The sequence below is a fragment of the Danaus plexippus genome, chromosome 5 (genome assembly GCF_018135715.1).
Source record: "Danaus plexippus chromosome 5, MEX_DaPlex, whole genome shotgun sequence".
Lineage (NCBI taxonomy): Eukaryota > Metazoa > Arthropoda > Insecta > Lepidoptera > Nymphalidae > Danaus > Danaus plexippus.
In genome coordinates, this window is record NC_083539.1 from 3,389,368 (window position 1) to 3,405,282 (window position 15,915).

Sequence of the window (15,915 nt, forward strand, 5' to 3'; positions counted from 1 at the left end):
TAGTAACTAACTTTATTTTTTTCTATTCAAACTCTAGTCAACCTTATATAATGCATATTATATGTAAAAAAAAGAAACCTTAAATCTCCGTTATTAGAGCTTCAAACGAACATGATTCTACGCATACACTTATATAAAAATTGGGCCAAAACCGCGGTTGTAGTTGAATTATTCTTGTGAAATATTTGAGATATTGAACAATAGGAAATACGTTACAAACTAAAAGAAAATATCAATGTAAGTCCTATTTAGTTAAAAATAAAATAACAAACTTTATTGGCAATAATAAAAGTATTGCCTGTGGAATGGCAATACTTTTATATATGCAACTCCTTATTCCGTGCCAAATCATTTTAATTGCCGCGCAACGTCAATCCCGGTGAATAGAAATGTAAAACAAAGCAAATACTCTAACGTCGAATAATACGATGACTTTGTGTATACCGAATACCCTCACAGTCATAACGCAGAATATTTTTTTAAATTATAACGCAAAATATTTTTTTAAATTAAACTACGCCTTTAGTTAAACGTTTAACGCGGACTGTTTTTATAATCAAAAGAGCAAACAAGACAGAAACAATACATTCATCAAAGTTAAAAAAGTGAGGTGAATCAATAAATAAATTAAAATTACAACAAACACTCCAATCAGTCCATCGAGGTTGATTGATTATAATTAACATTAATTAAGCTTGAAATATTAAAAAAAATGAGATTTAAATAACATAAAATAACGAAAAATGATAGAGCGTCAACATGTTATTTAAAATTACGTCTGAGATATTTGAAAATGTTCATTTAATTTATATGGTTGCAAGGATATATTTTTAGTCGAACCAATCGTTTATTTGAAATTAATTTATGTATTTGTATTTAAAAAGCTGTAAGAACAGTAAAAGATTTTCCTTGAACTGTTTCTTACTAAACATATATTGAATAATATAATTTAAATCAATTTACAAATACTATAAAAATATGATAAACATTAGTTTCATCACTTATATATATGTATGTATATATGTTTGTTACAATATTAATTAGAAATGACCATCACCTTGCTGATGTGACAACTAACATGTAAAAGTTCCCAGCTTTACTTTATATAATGCAATGTATTTAACATAAATTTACAAATTTTATATATTCTAAAAAGATTAATTATACAGTAATTTTTTGATTTTATTCTTTACATAAATTTATCAAAATATTTTCTCGTATAAGAGACTTTTTACATAATTGCCATTTTAGATTGTATACTTCAACCAATAAGATAATTAGCAATGAAAAAGTGTAATCCTTCTTCCATTATCTGTCTCCTTGAAAATCTCTAGACATCTTCATCGTAGAATGTAGATAACCTTGTCTAGTTGTATAGACATGCGCATCAGACACTGTCTCTCAAAGACTGAATTCAAGGAAAGTCTAGAGTGAGTACTCCGAACGGTTGCGAGCATATAAAAATATGTACGAGTATATAATGCTTACCTATATAATATTATAAACGAATAAACTAAATAAGAATAATGATATTCGCTGTTTCAAAACTGCTGACCAAAACTTGTGATTGAAATCCTATATAACAATTACCATTACTTTTAAGAGAAACCTGCAAATAAAATCATTTTGTCGCTCCATAGAAACTGAATGTGATACAATTATTTTAATATTAATTTAACTGAAAAAGGGAAAATATATATCAGCGCAAATCTTATTATTTGAATAAGTAATAAGTGAGGGTAGTTGAAATTATCTGGTGTTACTCGCATAACCACCTGTAGTGAAAATGTACCACAAGTGTAGTCACAACAATGTTGGAATAAATAGAGGCGAGAGTACAGATTACAGGGAGTCTCGCTGGAGTCGTTGCAGAGTACGGATCTCTTCGAAGTACCCTTACTACAACCCCTATTCTTCAAATCGTCTACGAGGTTACCTTCAAGAGACTGAGATCCTGACGAAATTTAAGAATATAAGCATTGGTGACGTCAGTTATGCTGACGGTTATACTTTTTAAAAACCACGGTTTGCTTTTACTCCGACATATATAAATTTCTTCCGAAGAGTACAGATAAAAATAAAACTTTTAAAGAAAATATAAAGTTTTTCTTTTATGAATAAAGTTAGACCTATATTTTGATTATTTTGATTATTTTGATTATTTTGAACCTTCGACTATTAAATACTTATTTAAAATAAGATCGCAAAGAGTAGCTTCTCTTTTATGTTTGTATTTCCTTTTCATTCACTTTTAAAATTTATATCTCATTTGTGTAACAAAAAAGAAATACAACTTTTCTGTATTTAACTATTTATTTTTCACTATTTTAACGATTAACTTTATTTATTTATTTATTATAAGCTTTTTTATAATAACTGTGCTAAAGTTAATATTTTATAAAAGCTATGCTAAAGTTAATAGTTATTGGTATTGGTATTTATGATTATTGGTATTTTTGACATTTTTAAAATATCTCTTATTAGTAAATACTGTTACATAATTATTGTAATACAATGGATCAGTGTTCTCTAAGATGTCAACTGACTATAGAATCCCTGAAACTAAAAACGAAGAATAACAATGGAGCTACGGAAATAATTACCCTCGTGTTTATTTTAATTATAATGTGGGTTTTTAAAATTTTAAATTAAGTAAAATTTTATTACATAATTGCAGACAAAGGACACGTTACGAGATCTAAGATTTTCGCGAGTTTTATTCATTTAAATGAAACTAATATTTTTCGGATAGACTACGCGTGATTTATTTTTGTAAAAAACTACATACTCCGGACGTTTAGGTTACTAAGACACGTTTTTCTGAGCATCACGTGTATAGTGGAATTTTTGTTATTTCCTTAAGATTTCCCGAGTTACGACTAGCCATTGGAAGTTTATCTTGTATTATAGTATAAATACATTATCCTTTTGCCATTATCTGAGCTTTGATATATAATGTATTAATTTAATTCATGATGAGTCTTTCAGTAACTAAATACTATTATAATTTCCGTCATTGTTACAGTTATATTTCGTTGGAAATTACTCTTTTACACGCAAACATCTTTTCAAGTATTACTATAATATGTTTTTGTTACTGACAGTTCAGTTACAATAGGTTCATTACGTAAGCTCCCAATACAAAACCCTTTTATTATGAAATAATGTACTAGGTCATACAATATTACTTTTATATGTATTTGTTACGAGGCTATATAAAAAATTAACAAAATATACAAGTCTTCCTTTAAACACAACATATCAGAATATATGTCCTGTCCACAATTATAGACAGCAATTTTATTGAATCGCTAAACTAATGATTAAAAAATGTTAACGAATTAGTTTGAACATTTCAGAAATGAGACTAAAAATAATATTACATTTAAAAGGCTTTCTTTGTTAATATTTCGTACATATTGTAATGTGTAGTGAATGTACCTAACTGAAACAAATTTATGCATATTGTGTATAAACAACAATATAAGATTCTAATCTTTTTCTTAAAGTAATATTCTGTGACACACCTACCCTATTTCTATAATGGCATGCTGTCCGAAATGGGCTCATTTAATATACAAGTTGCGTGCGTGGTTTCTTTACCAGATAATACAAATCTACGCCCTCGTGTGGACATTATGTTAACGAAAATTTGATTAATATTTTGACCTACAACTAGACACATAATTAAGACTACTTTAAGAAAAAATAATTTAATCGAATATTTTTCCCTCGTGCCTCATAAACTTCAATGACAATTTTAGCTACAGTTAGTGTTTTTGTGACGTGAAAACATTTTAAACACTTATTTCTCAAATTTGAATAGTTATGATGGCGATTCATTACTAAATCAATTCCTTATCTCTGGTTCCGTGCGTGTTAAAGCATGTGGTTGGAAAAGATAACATTACCATCAATAAAAAGCCTTTGATCATTCCATAAGGATAAAAGTGTATGTTACTTAATTAATAAATCAAAGTAAGTAGGAAAGAACAAAAATGCTTCCAGGTTTATAAAGACAAATTCACTTCCTCATCAGGTAAAATTGAAATATTGACCAGTTTTTATTAGGTATTTATGTATAAACATAAATTCATTACATAGTATTTCACAAAGAAATCGATTATAAGGTGTAATCTTTAAATTAATATTTTACGATATTAGACATTGTATAACGAATTCGATATCTTAATACAATCTATCTCCTTCTATAAAATTACTTGACTCACTAGCACTAAGTAAATATGATTTTTTTGGAACTTCATTCTGGTTCACTACAGAGATTTATCGACTGCTTGACAGCTGCAGCAACTTTGTAATTGGATTCATTTAAAATATTCTATTTTTAAATTTCCTTTATACTTACTTACTACTACTTACTTTCCTTTATACCTATCAGGGGAATATCGTTTCTATTTCATAACTATGGCTTTGAATCTGACAGACTAATTTTCAATTAAAGTTTTACAGAACATTTACTTTTTATTTATGCTTTGACAATTCTACCCAACTCTACGTTATATTTTAATTTTTAATTTTCAATGTAAATATTTTTTAAAACTACTTTGTACAGGTATAAGATTTGTTCAGTAAGTTCAATGAGTCATTTGAGCAAACGAATTGATGGAGAGAAATGAGAATTCTAATATATGATTTTTAATAGGTCCGTATGGAAACAGTTGCTATAAGTAACTACAAATGTGTACTGCCCACAGGCACAGACAAGTTTCTACCAACTTAACGTTTTGTGTGCTGCTACTACTTTTATGAGTATTAATTTTTAACATCAAGAATAATCAATCGCGTGTATGGATTTTTTCTCAACACGTAATTTCCTTCCAATGAAATTTACTTTTCCTTATACAAGTTTTTAATTTTACTTATCCAAGTTTTGTTATAGTTTACATTATAATTATGTTTCCGACAGGTTTTCACACACACATACACACACACAAGCGCGCGCGCGCGCACATACACTTCCTAATTCTAACACATTAATTAGTTCGTACGGACCCCTGCCCCAAGGCTAACTTTAACCTAAATATATAATTGTTGAAAATTTCCTATCATCGTAAGAGAAAAATTTTGAAGCCGCTAAGTTTTTACGCCATAAGTTTAGGTCTTACTTCTCTTGGTTTTTATTGCTTTTCTAACATTTATACACGAATTTAATTAAAGCCAAATCGGTTCGTCTTTAGTTTGTATTCTCTTAAAAGTTTTGTAATCCTTCTGCTCCAAGAGGAACTTAATATTTGATATTAATCTCAGCTCGGTAACTTCAAGCGTTCCTAAGGATAGACGTCCTTATAGACGGACAGACGGATAAAAAAGTAATAATATAAGAGTTCTTCCTTTTTATACGGACTGGGCAGGATAATACTAAAAAAAATATTTTTATAAATTATAATTACTTTTAAGAATTTATAAAGTTACTTTAAATCACGTTCTTATTTTGAAATATATTTAAAAAATTTCTATAAGCATAAAAATTAATCCCCATTTCCATTGGACACGCTATTACGCGTGAACGGCTGGATCGATTTTACTATTTTTTGTAGTTGTGGTTTTTACTGTTAGTAGAAGATTCTTATGCAATAAAAAATAGTAAATTAAAAATATAAAGTGTAAGAAATATTCACAATTGACATTATTTAAAACTTTTTTGAAATAAACTTTTTGCTAAGTATATTTTAAACAACTTTTAGTTGTTTGCCAGTTGTCAGTCAGTTGTTGAAATAGATCTCACAATTCTAAAGTAACGTTGTATTATTTTCTTACTCTAATTAGGATTATGTAAGTCGGAAATAATGACTTTATGACAGAAATCCATAATCTACGGTTTCTAAAATCGAACTATATACCCCCCTTACCCTCCTTGGTCTGAATATTAACTTTGATATGACATATCTATGTCGGGTCTTGTAGTTTCATATAAAACAGAATATTTTCAGATCAAAACATAAATACCAAAATATATCAGTATATTTGTTCGTTAATAAAAAATATCAGATTGGTGTATACATTTATAATTATTATTATATTAATTAAAAAATAAAACAAGATCATAGTGTCCGTAAATTTGAATTAATACATTGCCATCATTATTTTAAATCTTCATACTTATCGAAGAAATAAAATTACACATAAAAATATCCGCCCTTTATCCATTTTAATGGCAGTTGAGTCTAAATTTAATATCAAATTTTATTTCAAATTTTTTAGAAAGAAAATTCTGAAGTACATTGGAATTTCTAAAGGAGCTTCTGTGTTTGACGTATGTAATTACATTATTTTGGTCTTTGCCTACTTCAAAGACCATACACTGAGTATGGTTTCTCCTACTGTTTTTTCCTAGCTGTTCTTTCAAATGGTTAATTATTTAAAAACACTTTTTTATTGCGAAATAAATAAATTCTTTATTACATACGTATCTTACTATAATTGAATCGTAACAAAATTATAGAAAATTATTATTTTTATATACGAAAAATATTTTCCTTATCATCCAAGCCCTCCTCGAATTCTACAATTTGATTAATTTCAACTACATTTGCTATAGCTGTCTCAAGTTTAATTATAAAATACGTACTAAAACCCACAGTAAATTCAACATTTTATTCAGATTTTTTAAGTTAAATTTACGCTATTTTAAAGAGATTTAAAATAAATAAATCAAAATATTTTCCTTGTTTATAACCAATACGATGTTATCCAGATCAATGTAACAGAAAATACCAACAATTACCCCAAGTCACCCAAATTCAGACTAGCATTGATATAGATTAATATAAAAATAAATTTAATCAAATGTAATTTAATTATGCAAACTGCTAATATTATATAATCTTTCTTTCTTCATATTTGTTACTTTTTCATTGCATAAAAATCCACTATACAAAAGTACATATTTTACTGTAATACTCGACTTTATATTTAAAAAATCATTTTATTGTACGTAATGAGTAATCGAGTCACTCTGGAATCGTTTGTAAAAAAATGTGGTAATAAAATTGAACTTTAAAAAAAAGAAAAGGTTTTTTTATTTACGTGTAAAAATATTCATGCTGTGTTCTTACTTATTTATAATATCGTAGCTAGCCGCTATCACTCATATATATTTATGGATTTTGAACGAATTCACTGAGTCAGCGTAATTGTAGAAAATATTCCTAATAGAACAGAAAGAGTCAGTTTTTTGTTATTTTTAAATAATTAAATTACTTTTTGAAAACCTTAATAAAGACCAAATAACATTAATATTAAATGTGGACAATTTCGAGCCTTATACAATACAATGATTATAATAATTGTGTTATTTTCATTATTTTAATTTATATATTGAATGTACTGTATTAAGATTTTATATAATGGAAAATAACTACCTAGATGATTTAATATTTCAATTAACACTTGTCAGGTTCACGAATTCATTTAAAACAACCTTTATATACATAATTGGATTAAAACAATTATTGAGTTGTTTATGTAGAACTAAATAAATTCGATAAATAATTTTCCTCTGACTCATTTAAAAATTACAATCTATTTTGTACCATTGAAGAAGCACTCGAAAATTTTAAAGATGGTTATAGTTGCTCTATTCAAGAAACGCCTATTACTTAAAAAAATTAAAGTTGTATATATATATACTACCGACGTTTCGGTTACTTTACAGCAACCGTGATAACGTCTCGTCGTACGCACATCTCGTCTGCCCGTGTTTTAGTAGTAGTTGTAGTTTTTTACAAAAATAAATCACGCGTAGTTTATCCGAAAAATACTAGTTTCATTTAAATATATATATATTGCTTTTAATAAGATGATTTTTCAATTTGTTCAAAGTAAAAAAAAATGTCACAGTACATGTACTATGAGAGAACATTAAGAATGTCAATTTCTCCACGGAATCTCTAGCTAGTTGATTTTATGTAAACCACAGAAAGTATTTGTAAAATGAAAATTGACTTCATTTTATAAATTTTTCAGAGTAGTTCATAAGATGTCATAAGATATAGGAAATAAAGTAAGCAAATCAATCGGAATTAGCGTCCATTATTTATCTTACTTTCTTAGATCCAAAACTCGTCAGATGAGTTAAGTCGTAATTTCAAGATGAGTAAACAATTTTGAAATTAGAAATTATAACTAAGAAAGAAAAACAATTCCTCTAATTCTATTGCTTTATAATTAAAAATAAATTATTCCTAAGACTCTGTATGTAAGTAAAACTCAATAATAACTTATTTCGTTAGCTTAAAGATGATAGTAAACATTTTCAAGCCAAAGGATTTTATATTTATCAATACAAAAGTCCATTTTGTATTTGTTACGTTGCATTCCAACACTAAAAAAGCGATCCATTTATAGAAAAGTGTGCTCCCGGGAAATGAATAAAGAAGTTGATTTAGACGGGATTTAAACTAAACGCAAGGCTATAAAGTGAGGGAACAATGGTATGTGACAAGGGCTAAGAAGAGCTGTAATTGGTACTTTTTGAATGAATATAGTCCAGTGATAAATTATTAATTTTAAAATGTTCTAAATATTTTCTAAAAAACGAAACTTTTTCTATTAATATACTTAGTTATATTATCACAAAGGTCCAAGTAAAATTTCCATAGAAGAATATCTCTCAATGCTACATATTCCCCAACGGTCGATAGTCCACCAAACTTTGCACATATTTCAAGATCAATGGCAGAATAGAAATGTCATTATGTTTGACATTTAGTGCCAATATACCCATTGAGGAATCTTCACGGTTTGTGCATGGAAAATTAATGTATTTCTATTATGTTTTATGTAAAAAATGATTTGTACACGTATAAATTTGAAATATTTAATTCAGTGTTCATCCATTTCCTCAATTGCCTTTAAAAAAAAATACAAAGTTTTTGTTTAAATTTACTTTAATATACTATATTCCTTAAACTTTTGTTAAACGTAACTGACAATTCAAGGGGATAAATTTTCTTTAATACATTTTTATGATGCGTTTTGGTAGAACACAAGCCATAAGAATATAAGAATAATATTAAAAATATTGGAAACGGATTTAGTATTGATAAATTTCCAAAACATAGCTTTCAAATGACCGTTCTCTGATAGTAGATTTACACTCGCGTACGTGTCGCGAGGTGAGGCACGCGACGAAGCACAAGGTGAGAGTCTAAATATTCGTTCGCGGCTCGCCTCGCTTCCTGTCTCGCGCCTCGCAGCGCTCGCGTCCAGAGCTGCGAGCTGTGATACGAGACGAAGCACAAGGCGAGGTACTAGGCGAGAGTATAAATGTAGTATGATAGAAGCTTAATATCAATGGGTAAAAAGCTACTTATTTTTCAAACCAACCTTCTTTATTTGAATTTTAATTCAAGCATTTTGCTGATTAGCTCATTAATAGATAAATACGTTCATTAATTAATGGATTAATTTATTAAAAGTCAAAGCTTTATTATTTCTGTGTCTATAAATAAGAGGAAGGTGTTAAGAAAAAAAATATCACTAATGGTTTATAGATTATATCTTGGCTGAAATAAACTGTCCTATTATTTTATCAGATCTATATCTTATGTTTCGAAAACTTTTAATTATTATAAGCTTTGATTACAATTAATATAGGTATCTCTATAATTCAGTCATATACAGAAGATAGTCCAATATCATACTATTTTTAATTTCCACCTCATCAGCGGAGATTAACCAAAGTTAAGACCATAAAACCTTCGTACAACTTTCATTTCTCTTCCAGTGTGGGAATTAGTGTAAAAAAATTTAAGCCTTATTACTTTGAGGAGTAATGCTTTGTGAATAAACTGATATGATACACTAAAACTGAAATAATGAAATTTCTAAGTCTAAATATATGAGTTATAATATTAGACGGTTATTTCAATGCAAACAAACAGCAAAAGTTTGGAAATAAGATATTGGATGACAGTTCACTTCTTAATTAACCGGTGTTAATGAAAAGTAAAAACTTGTATCAGATGATGTCCAGAACTAACGAGTACGCTCTAAATTCTAAAACATCTAGAAATGTTACCTAATGACTTAATCAAGTTACGAGACTATTGTTTCTTTGAGAAGATCCAAGACTTTTCAAACAAAGTACTCGTGTTTGAAGAAAAATATGTAATTAAATAATTAAAAGGTCAATACTGTTCTTTGTCTAAGAAAGATAACAATTATTGATGACATTTTTTTTTTATGATACTAATAAACACATTAAACATTTGCATTGAAAACCTTTCAGTTGTATTATTTTCTTATTGACTTTAACCTTAAGAAGGAGGCTCATCCTTATCGCTTATAAAAAATACCGATTTAAAAGTAATGCCCGGAGCTCTGCTGTTTGGAAATTCTACCCAGGAAGGAAAGGGCTGATTCTTGCACTTTTCAACCTGACTACATTCGACCGTAAGCAATAGTCAAATTTCGCCACTAATACGTACGTAAGTATCAAAGGAAGGGAGGCTTATCAAATCCTAGGTTCTTATTATACTTATTACCTATATAAAAAGGATACTTTTGAAAAAAATACGTGTAACAGTTTTTATAGACTATATCTTTCAAGTTTATTTGATATGTATGGAATAGATTAGATGAATTCACAAGCTTCAGCGGAATATTAACTTGTTAGGAAATATTACTGGAGTTGTTTTAAGATAAGGATTTAATTTAAGTCGATAATAAACGTTATGTATTATATTCAATTTGTAAAATACATATATTAGGGAATTGCCATATAAATAACGTGAATAACTAGTGTGATATGCTTTACGTAATGCAAAATATATGCTAACAGCTGATTTTTAGCATAATTAATAATTCAAAACAAGCTCTTATTTTGAAGTAAGGGTAAACCAATTAATTTGTATACTAAATTGAGTTGCAGTAAACTTTATTTAAATGAATGCATTCCTTATCATACAAGACCTCTAGGAAGTTAACAGTCCGGAGAGGCTCTCAACTTCATTTAATTTAGTTAATACAAGATTAATTAAGAGATACATCCTAAGAACTCGTCCTGTGGCATGACTATAGCTTCACAATACTTGGTTATGGGTTTAAAAATCTAGATATATGTAAATAATTGAATCAATATATTATAATATTTTAATATCCTTACATTAAAATGTTTTTTTTATTTAAACTTTCATGCATTTCAAAAATATACGTCAAGTAGAATTCAATTTACTGTACGCTAAATGAGATACACTTACAACATAATTCATCAATAAAATTATCTGCCATGTATTGTACAACAACAAGTTTTTAAAGGGAAAACCACAGTTTAAGTTATTGAAGTCAAGGTGTTCCGGAATAGCGTTCGACAAGTTCCTTGTTTGAATTAACACTAGTTACAAAGTCCCCGTTCGTGAAGTAAGTTCAAAACTATCTACTTTGATTGAAACATCCGTCTTAAGCTTAATCCTCATCCAATTTCTACAGTTTAAGTAAAATAAGATCGCAAATGTTTGCCCTCAGGCATTGACAATCTATTTCAGTCATCTAATATCCTCTACAAATCGATACTTGTTTCTGGTATTAAAGTAGAACAGTTTTTTAAAGTTCTATAAGTGTAAAATAATCTATGAATATAGTTGTTCAACATACAAATAAATCAGATTTGCTGTATGGGTACCCTTTGACGTAGTAAATATTCGATTTTGGTTTAAAATCAGGCGATTGTAGATATTCATAAAAAAATGTCTACTAATTACCAATAAAAATGTTTACACCATTTTGACACGTATTTAAACAGTAGTAACAAGGTATTTCCTGAAATTCCTATATATATGATGATTACTAGAATCGTTAAAATTTAAAAGTTATTGAAACTGATAGTGTAAGTAGGCTGTTACGCAGACTTATTAATTCTAATTATTCCAAAGAATTTCGAACTAGTTCACATAAAGCTAGACAGAAATTATTTGTAATATAAAAAATTACATTATATACAAGTAGCGTCCAATAGCTCAGAAGACACTCACTATGGAAATAACTTAAGTAAAGTAATATAACTGTTTTCAACTTCGATAATTGTCTTACTTTTTCCAACTGCAAAAACCGACAGCTAAGTTTGCTCTTACTCATTATGGTAATGTCATTAGGGTTTTGCTATCAAAACTTATGACTAAGAAAAAATAAGTTATCTACTGTATATCTTATTTACAGAATATAATATTCACTACTGTTTTTTTGTAAGTAAGACTAAGTTAAGTATATTTAGTTTTTGTGATTTTCATTTACAAAGAATAAATTTTCAAGGCCTTAAATTTTTTTTGATTAAATGTTCATTTACACATTTATATTAGCCTAAGATCACACACCCAAAACGAAAACCTCTCAAATCAGAACGTGATCGCTGCTAATGAATGAAGATGGAAATGTCTTTAGGTCCAAACAAATTTATAAAGTGCATGTATAGATAATACGACTTAGGAAAATGAAACCTGCTTTTCTTTGAACGGAAAGAGTCTTTTGATAATCATTTTTTACAAGTTTAAAAGAAAATAACCTACAGGAGCTTCTTAATAGTTGATTTCAATTCAAAAACACGTTTTATGAACAAGGATTAGTCTCTAAGAAAAATCGCAAACAGAGATTTATGCAATACATACAGCGACTTCATCAATTCATTAAGATGATGAATAATCTTCAACACACGTGTTTATGACGCGTATTACGTTTGAACACACGAGGCATATCAAAGTGACACAAAGTACATTATAAGACGTCTATTCGATTAGTTATCAATTAATATATAAAAACTATGTATGAGTGTACATAGGTATTATAAATTTTATTAAATCCCCAGTCTTAATGAAATTATTCAGCTTTAAACTTAACTTAATTTATTTATCTTCTAGACACAAACTTGTGTCTAATGTAAATACACTCATTCTTTCTCAAAATATAATGAATTCATCATTTATAGCCATTTCTTTCTACGCAATTCTAAAATACATGTAACATAAGGAAGTTTCTTACTAACATTTATTACTCAATATTCGTAACATAAATCCTAAACAAAGAGGCCTTCCATACTACGAGTATTTTTGTTTTGAAGTTTTTATTTTAAAATATGTTTATACTTCTCTTTACTTATTAAATATCATTAAAAAAATATTTATAAACATGTGCCTATATATATTTTTGACAAATTCACTTCAATGAAACTTTTTAACGATTTCGTAGAAATTTGGTTATTACAATATTTTTATGTCGATAAAGTATGTAGATCAAGATGAGAGAGGAAACGTTATGGATGTTTCATAAACTAAATCTTAAATGAAATTATTTACATCCATAAGGCATACGGTAAAATTAAAAAGTTCAATATTTAGTGATATAAGTATAGATAACATGTATCTATGCCATTATTAGTTACCACCTCCTGGTCAGCCGACATTAACCAAAGTCGAGGCCATAAAACGTCCGTACAACTTTCATTTCCCTTCCAGATTTAATGATAGTTTGCTGGTTAGTTTAACAAAAGATATAAGGCTCATTATCTTAAGGAGAAACACTTTGCAAGTAAATTGGGAGAAAACACTAAGAGATATATCTTACAGATGTGAATATTGGAGTGACTTTTCATGTAAATATATTGTTATGCATTATAAAAAGAAGACATTTACAAAATCAATATACTACCATAAAGACAAATAGTGCCCTATAATCTAAAACACATTGAAATATAAAAAAGTACTCAAAAAGCCTGACCAGAACTTATTAACAATTAAAATTAAATATTATATGGGACTCATTACTATAGCCAAATCAGAGATAATAATAGATAATAATCATTACTAATAGCGAGAACACTTTGCTTAAGAAATTGTCAATTTCCCTCGTTTTGTTTTTATCAAGACTATTTCTTAAACAAGTTTTTAAATTTTCATCTATGAAACAATACTCTCTTTGGAATAATAACTTTGATATCACATTTTTTTTTTCCTTATAATAATTCTTGCACAGCAGATGTTAAAAGTTTCTAATTTAAGTTGAATTCATTAACCGACCAGCATGTAAATAAAAATACTAAAGGTGAAGTATTCTACGCTCCGTTACTTCCATCATTCGAAATCTCTTGAGATGTTTCTCATACAGAATTTTAATAGACTCTGTAGCGTGCATCGTGCACGCTCTGTCGCCTCAAAGTACTTTATTCATAGGGAATCTAAATCGCTCTCTGATCGTGAGTACTTACGTATGTATCTAGTTGCGGGCACAAAAAACCCATGTCACATTTAAAAATATCATTTCAGTAGCAACCACAACCACTATTACTATTATAAATAAATAAAACTTTGTTAAATGACAACAATAATAAGATTTTTGTCTTGATATTCCTGATGATTATTTTCCTTTACATCACATCTTACTATTTCATTTTCGGATTCAGATCAAGATTAAACCAATTTTGTTCCAATATTCATGAATATGGTTGTATTAGCACAATTCAGTATATTTTTAAAATTTTTCAATTTTGGAGGTAACGTTATGTTATGGCTATGGTCGACATTAAAAATGAAATTAAAGCATACTATATTATAAGTTAGTTACAGGGAGCACCAATTATCAACGTGTCAACAATTCGCATTAATATTTATTTAAAATTTATATTTTTAAAAGCAGTCAGATCACCAAAGTCTGTCCCGGACAGATTTCATCCGAATAGTGGATCATTTAATTAATATCAGAATGTGCCTTGACCAATTCAAGAAGCAACGTACAATACACATGACAAAATATTTTAGGATAATAAGAGGATTATGCGAACAGAAATAATAATAATTTTTGATTACCTTGTTATCATTATCCCGCGTCTGAAGTTATAAGACGTAGAAACGAACAATTTTCTCCTTATGAATCACTTTATTCCAAATCATAAAAATGTTAATGCATTACACTTTCACTCATTATAGTATAACTCACAATATTTCACTTCAGAAGAACTAGTCTAATACACTGTAGCTGAAGTAACTGTGACTGATCTTTTAGATAACAAGCTGACACTACTCGAGGGTAGGATAAGTCACAGGTGATAAATGAAAAAATATTACCCTTTAATTATATAGTTACTATAGTTCAATGTAACACAAGATACAAAATCCAATATGAAGAATTATATAATACTAGGACATAAACTATTTCAATTACTAATCTTTTTCCATGTTTCAAAAAGTTCAGTAACAAATTTAATTACAAATGCTTTGTGTCATCCAAACAAAGATTTACGATAGTAAAAAAATTAAACAGAGAAAGTTTAGTTTGTTTCCATACATCAAATTACTTAACTTGGCTCACTAGCACTAAGTAATAGAATTTTTTGAAATCTAATTTCTCGATGGTTCACTACAGAGATTTATCGACTGCCTGACAGTTCCAGCAGCTTTGTGATTGAAACCATTGAGAATATTGCGTTTCTAAAAAAAGACTTCAAGAAGAATCCTTCACACTATTTTTGGTCTGTGCGTGAAATACTGATTACCACATAAAAGCAATCAAGAATTATTCGACATTAATATAGTTTATTTTATATATTAACTGAACTAACTAAGTAGTTTATTTCTAAACTTTAAACTAAATTTGATCATTTTATGACGGGAAATATAGTTAAAAAATATATTTGTTTACTTTTATATATTAAGAAATTATTAACAAAACGACCAACATAGATTAGGGGAATCTTAATATAACGGCATTACATCATCATCAGCCCATCGGAGCCCACTGCTGAGCAAAGACCTCTTCTCACATGGAGAAGGTTAGAGCGTTAATCAGCACGCTTGCTCAAGACGGATTGGCGATTTCAATCTTATAATTTGAAATTATAAGACCAGGTTTCCTCACGATGTTTTCCTTCACCGTCTGTCAGTGGTGTTTACATACTCTTAGAAAGTACGT

At 28.3% G+C, this 15,915-nt stretch overlaps 1 long non-coding RNA gene across 1 annotated transcript in view; it reads right to left on the minus strand.

Moving 5' to 3' along the window:
• The window catches only part of LOC133320811 (uncharacterized), a 174,867-nt gene extending 159,877 nt beyond the window's left edge, over positions 1 to 14,990 (minus strand). The window contains exon 1 of the long non-coding RNA XR_009753937.1: positions 14,814 to 14,990. This is a non-coding gene — a long non-coding RNA (uncharacterized LOC133320811). The remainder of the gene's footprint in view (positions 1 to 14,813) is intronic.
• Between the last annotated feature and the right edge of the window lie 925 nt (positions 14,991 to 15,915).